The following is a 6,773-nucleotide window of genomic DNA, read 5'->3' as shown; positions in this document are numbered from 1 at the left end:
ACACAGCTACCCAGCTCCTATCATAGAAGAGTTTGACTCTTTGTAAGTTGGACTGGGGCCTGGCCATCTGCATTTTCACACACTTGCCACACATCCTCATCATGCACCAGGTTTGATGACCACTGAGACTTAGAGAGGTAAAAGATTTGCCCAAGGACTGCAACTGGGTCGGTCTGGCCGTCCACATTAACCTGCTTCACTGCAGCCCCCTCTTCCTCCTGGGCTGGTTCCTTTCTCCAATTTTATTTTGCCCTAGATGCAGGAATCTGGGCTGTGGCTGGGCTTGCCCGCTCTGTCCTCCCTTCCCTTCCCTACCCTCCCCCGCCAGCCTCAAAGGTCAGATACCTCCAGCCTCCCTCCGTCATGACCATTTAAGGCTCTGTTGTTCCAAAATGTGGCCAAATTTATAAACTCCCCTTTCCTGGAGACATGAAACAATTTGTGCAGAGTGCAGTGCGGGGGCAGAGCAGGGAGCTTCGTCGGAGGCTGAACTTCAGCCTGGGCCAGGGTCCAATGAACTCAAGGATGGGGCAGGCCTCAGCCTCTCCCCACGCCTCAGTTTCCTCACCTACAGAACAAAGGAACTGGACCAGATCATTCCTGAAGTCCTTCCTAAATCTAGGCACATCCAATTTATTGCTTTAAAATGCCAATTCCTTAAATCCATGGGCCCAATAATGATAAGATGCTGGGGGCTGGAGTGCAGCCTTACTGTTCTTTGCTGCAGCTTTTTTCTTTTTTTAGCTTGATTTTTTTTTTTTTTGTAATTAAAAAAATTACCCAAGGAATTAGCTTTCCTATTTTTTTTTTTTTTTAAGTAGGAATCTTAATCTGTTGCTCAGGCTGGAGTGCAGTAGCATGCTCATGGCCACCACAGACTCAACCTGCTGGGCTCAGGTGACCCTTTCCGCCTCAGCCTTCCAAGTAACTGGAACCACAGGCATGCACCACCATGCCTGGCTAATTTTTTTATTTATTGTAGAGAGAAGGTTGCCCAGGCTGGTCTCAAACCCCTAGGCTTAGGCAATCCTCTTGCCTTCACCTCCCAAAGTGCTGGGATTACAGGTGTGAGCCACTGTGCCTGACTGAAATTAACTTTCTTTTTTTTTTGAGTCAGAGTCTCACTCTGTCACCCAGGCTGGGGGGCAGTGGCACACTCACGGCCACCGCAGCCTCAATCTGCTGGGCTCAGGTGATCCTTCCGCCTTAGCCTTTCAAGTAGCTGGAACCACAAGCTTGTGCCACCATGCCCGGCTGATTTTTTAATTTATTGTAGAGACGAGGTCTCCCAGTGTGGCTCAGGCTGGTCTTGAACCCCTGAGCTCAGGCAATCCTCTTGCCTCCGCCTCTCAAAGTGTTGTGAAGTAAAAGCCCCCATTCCTGTTTCCCTCCCCAGAAGTATCAATTGTCAAAAATGTGTAGTGAAGCCTTTGAGACAGGCTTCTCTGCCTTTATTCATATATATAAAATTCATGTTCCTATGAAGGTTTTTATTTTATTTATTTTTTACATAAATAGGAGATACCATATATTTTGTTTGGCATCTGACTTTTCACTTAATGTCTTATCTCTTTTCCCATGTCAACCTCATCTTTCTAAAAAAAAAACCAGTTTGATTGAGCAATAACATATACTATAAAGTTTACCCATTGTGAATGTATAATTTAATGATTTTTAGTAAATATATAAAGTTTAATCATGATGACAATCCAGTTTCAGAACATTCTGAGCATTTCCAACCCCCCAACAAGTGCCTGTTTTTGAGTTAATTCCCATTCCCACCTCAGCCCCAGGCAACCCTTGATCTACTTATCTATTTTCTGCATCCATGAATTTGCCTTTTCTAGACATTTTACATGAATGAAATCATACAATATGTAATCTCTTGCATATGACTTCTCTTACTAGCATAACTATTTGGAGGTTCATCTATGGTTGTAGAGCGTATCAGTTCATCCATTTCATTGCTATCTAATATTCCATTGTATAGATATACCACATTTTGCTTGTCCACTTACCAGGACATTAGATTATTTCCAGTTTGTAGCTACTGTGAATAATATTGATAAAAACATTCACATACAAGTTTTGGTGTGAACATGTGTTCTCTTTCTTTTTTGGTGGATATTTCAACCCAAACCTTTTTCTTCTTTCTTTCTTTTTTTTTTTTAGTTGAGTTATCACTCTGTCTCCCAGGCTAGAATACAGTGTGGCACAGTCACAGCTCACTGCAGCCTCCACCTCCTGGGCTCAGGCAATCCTTCCTCCTCAGCCTCCTAAGTAGCTGTGACTACAGACACACACCACCATGCCCAACTTTATTTTTTGCTTCTTTTGTAGGGACTAGTTCTTGCTGTGTTGCCCAAATTGGTCTCAAACTCCTGGGCTCAAGCAATCTTTCTGTCTTAGCTTCCCAAAGTGCTGGGATTACAGGCATGAGCCACCATGTCTGGCCTCAACCCTAACCTTTTAAACTATTGTGGTATCTTCCATTGGAAGGACATACTTTGATGTTGTAACCAGTCCTGTGTCAATGGACATTTAGGTTGTTTCCAATATTTCACTCTCACAAACTGTGCCACTCTGAGCCTCTTCATCCATCCATCTTTGGGCACCTTGTGCCAGGCGAGAGATCACTGAGTCCCAGAGTATGTATTAGGTTGGTGCAAATGTAACCGCAGTTTTTGCATTGTTGAAATTTGCCATTTGTTATTGGAATACAGTCATAATAAATGTGGTTATGTCATAAATAATTTTAATGTACATTTCTCACTTTACTCTTTTTTGCTAATGACTTATTGCTTGCTGTTTATATTTATTTTAGACTATGGAAATGGTGTTCGACAAAGAGCAAATTTGAGTGATTTTCTTCATTCGAGTTCAAAATGGGTCTTAAAGTAGTGGAGACAATTTGCAACATCAACAACACATTTGGCACAGGAACTGCTAAGGAACGTACAGTGCAGTGGTTGTTCTAGAAGTTTTGGAAAGGAGACGAAGAGCATAGTGACCAGTTGTCAGAAGTTGACAACAACCAATTGAGAGCAATCATCTAAGCTGATCCTCTTACAACTACATAAGAAGTTGCCAAATAACAACATCAACCATTCTACAGTTGTTTGGCATTTGAAGCAAGTTAGAACAGTGAAAAAGCTTGATAAGTGGGTGCTTCATGAGCTGACCGAAAAGAAAAAAAATCGTCATTTTGAAGTGTCGTCATTTTCTTATTACTAGCAATAACAATGAACCATTTTTCTTCCTTCCTTCCTTCCTTCCTTCCTTCCTTCCTTCCTTCCTTCCTTCCTTCCTTCCTTCCTTCCTTCCTTCCTTTCTTTTTGAGTCAGAGTCTCACTCTGTTGTCCAGGCTGGAGCACAGCAGCATGCTCATGGCCACTGTAGCCTCAACTTGCTGGGTTCAGGTGATCCTTCTGCCTCAGCCTTCCAAGTAGCTGGAACCACAGGCATGTACCACCACACCTGGCTGGTTTTTTTAATTTATTGTAGAGAAGAGGTCTTGCCACGCTGCTCAGGCTGCTCTCAAACTCCTGAGCTCAGGCAATCCTCTTGCCTCCGCCTCCCAAAGTGCTGGGATTACAGGCGTGAGCCACTGTACCTGGCTACAATGAACCATTTCTCAACTGGATTGTGATATGCGATGAAAAGTGGATTTTATATGACAACCAGATCAGTGGTTGGACCAAGAAACTCCAAAGCACTTCCCAAAGCCAAACTTGCAAAAAAAAAAAAAGGTCATGGACACTGTTTGGTGGTCTGCTGCCGATTCATTACAGCTTCCTGAATCTCAGTGAAACCGTTACAACTAAGAACTATGCTCAGCAAATTGATGAGATGCACCAAAACCTGCAACACCTACAGCTGGCATTGGTCAACAAAAAAGGCCCAATTCTTCTCCAAGACAATCCCTGACCATAAGTCATACAACCAACACTTCAAAAGTTGAATGAGGCCGGGTTCAGTGGCTCAGCCTGTAATCTCAACGCTTTGGGAGACCGAGGTGAGTGGACTGCCCAAGCCCACGGGTTCGAGACCCGTCTGGGCAACTTAGCAAGACCTCATCTCTACAATAAATCAAAAACTAGCCGGGCGTGATAGCGCGCACCTGTAGTTCCAGCTACCTGAAAGGCTGAGGCGGAAGGATCACTGGAGCACAGCAGGTCGAGGCTGCAGTGGCCGGGAGGGGCCACTACACTCCAGTCTGGGTGACAGAGTGAGACTCCAACTCAAAAAAAAAAGTTGAATGAATTTGGCTTCGAAGTTTTGCCTCATCTGCCATATTCACCTGATCTCTCACCAACTGGCTACCACTTTTTCAAGCATCTTGGCAACTTTCTGCAGGGAAAACACTTCCACAACCAGCAGGATGCAGAAAATGCTTTCCAAGAGTTAATCGAATCCCGAAGCACGGATTTTTATGCTGCAGAAATAAACTTATTTCTTTTTGGAAAAAATATGTTGATTATAATGGTTCCTATTTTGATTAATAAAGATATGTTGGCTGGGCTCAGTGGCTCAGCCTGTAATCCCAGCACTTTGGAATCCAAGGCAAGTGAATTGCCTGAGCCCGCCAGTTCAAGACCCACCCTGGCAACTTGGTGAGACCTCATCTCTACAACAAATCAAAAAAGTTAGCCGGACGTGGTAGTGCGCACCTGTAGTTCCAGCTCTTGGAAGGTTGGGGTGGAAGGATCGCCTGAGCCCAGTAGGTCGAGGCTGCAGTGGCTGTGAACATGCCACTGCACTCCAGCCTGGGTGACAGAGTGAGACTCCAACTAAAAAAATAAGAAAAGAAAAAAGAAATCTCAATTCTTCCAACGCTAGGTTCTGGACCTCGTCCTCCTGATTCAATATGGCAGCTGGGGTCCAGTCATCACATTTATATTCAACTGAATATATTCTATACATATATAGGAAGAGGAGACACGGGGGTAAAAAGTGTGAACTAGCCCTTATAAGAGTGTTGCCCCAACTGTCAATGCATAGTTCCACTTACATCTCAGACCAGAGCTTTATTGATTGCTGCATGGGAAAATGGAACAAATATTGGGTAAACAAAAGATAGCTTTGTCTCTTTCTTCCAGTTCCTAGGTAACCATATTCTGACTCATATCACCATATATTTCTCATGCCTGTTCTAGAACTTTATACAAATGCTCCTCTCGCCTCCACCTCCCAAAGTGCTGGGATTACAGACAAGAACCGCCACGCCCAGCTGAGAACTAGATTCTAACAACTCCATGCAACTGTTATACCAGCCCTAAACAGCTCACCTGCTCAACTCTGAACGTCTTTTACACGAAAAGGAGGAATAAGTAACTCTCTTGGGTGAACCAATATTATTTGTATCTGGCTTATTTCACTCAACATTATGTTCATGAATTCCTGAGGGTTTTTTTTTTTAATATCCCACTATCCAGAAGGAGACATTCATCAATGGGAGACTGTTCACTAACATTCAGTCTTCATTACTTTCTTCCATTTAGTCACTCGTTCGTATTTCTTGAGTCCCTACTGTATGGCAGCTGGCCAAACACAGTAACCTGTGACCAAGACTGAGTTTCCCAGGGTGTCTTCTGACCCAAATCTATTTTGGCTACGAATTACAATGATGGGAGCCCAACTCTGAACACCCCCCAGCATCAGGTAGAATCCGTGGTAGACAGAGACTGAGGAGCTCTGTGTGAGGAGCCCAGGCTTGAGTGTTCACAGATGGGAAACATGTAGGTGCTTAATAAATAGTGGCTCCAACTATTTCCTTGGTGCAGGACAATTGTAAAGAGGAGAACTCCTCTCTTCTCTATTACAATCTATATTCTGCCAATGAGAAAAGGATGCTCAGAGAGGTAAGATAACTTGCCCAAGGTTGCACAGCTTGTGAGTAGCTGAGCTGGGATTCAAATTCAGGCCCATTGAGTATCAAGCCTGGACTTTCATTCCTTTGCTCTGGGGAATCAGCTCATGCTTCCTGGGCCTTCCTTTAAGCCTCTACCCACTCCAGGCAGAGCCCAGGATCCCCATGCACAAAGGCTGTGCACTTGACCTTGCTGCAGTTCTTGTTTTTCTCCCACTTTGGGGGTCAACCCAGAGTGTTTTCCTGGTTTTTGAGCATGTCTGTTTCAGCTTAAAATCAAACACATGAGCCGGGCTCGGTGGTTCAGCCTGTAATCCCGTGCCTTTGGGAGGCTGAGGTGAGTGGATTGCCTGAGCCTGCGGGTTTGAGACCCGCCTGGGCAGCGAGACCTCATCTCTACAACAAATAAAATAAAATAAAAAATCAGCCGGGCGTAGTGGTGCATGCCTGTAATTCTGGCTACTCGGAAGGCTGAGGCGGAAGGATCGCTGGAGCCCAGCAGGTCGAGGCTGCAGTGGCCGGGAGTGGCCACTGCACTCCAGTGTGGGCGACAGAGTGAGACTCCAACTCAAAAAAAAAAAAAAAAAAATCAAACACATGAAGGCTGGGCGTGGTGGCTCATGTCTACAATCTCAGCACTTTGGGAGGCTGAGGTGGGAGGATTGCTTGAGCCCAGGAGTTCAAGACCAGCCTGGGCAACATAGCAAGACCTAGTCTCTAACAACAACAACAAAAACAACAACAAATCAAACAAATAAGCCAGGTGTGGTGGCACATACCTGTAGTCCCAGTTACTCAGGAAGCTGAGGGCGAAGGATCACCTGAGCCCAGGAGGTGGAGGCTCCAGTGAGCTGTGATTGTGCCATTGCACTCCACCTGGGTGATAAAGTGAGACCTTGACTTA

This window comes from Carlito syrichta, unplaced genomic scaffold (assembly GCF_000164805.1).
Source record: "Carlito syrichta isolate Samal-C Ts95f unplaced genomic scaffold, Tarsius_syrichta-2.0.1 Scaffold302276, whole genome shotgun sequence".
Classification (NCBI taxonomy): domain Eukaryota; kingdom Metazoa; phylum Chordata; class Mammalia; order Primates; family Tarsiidae; genus Carlito; species Carlito syrichta.
Note: the sequence above shows the minus strand (reverse complement) of the source record.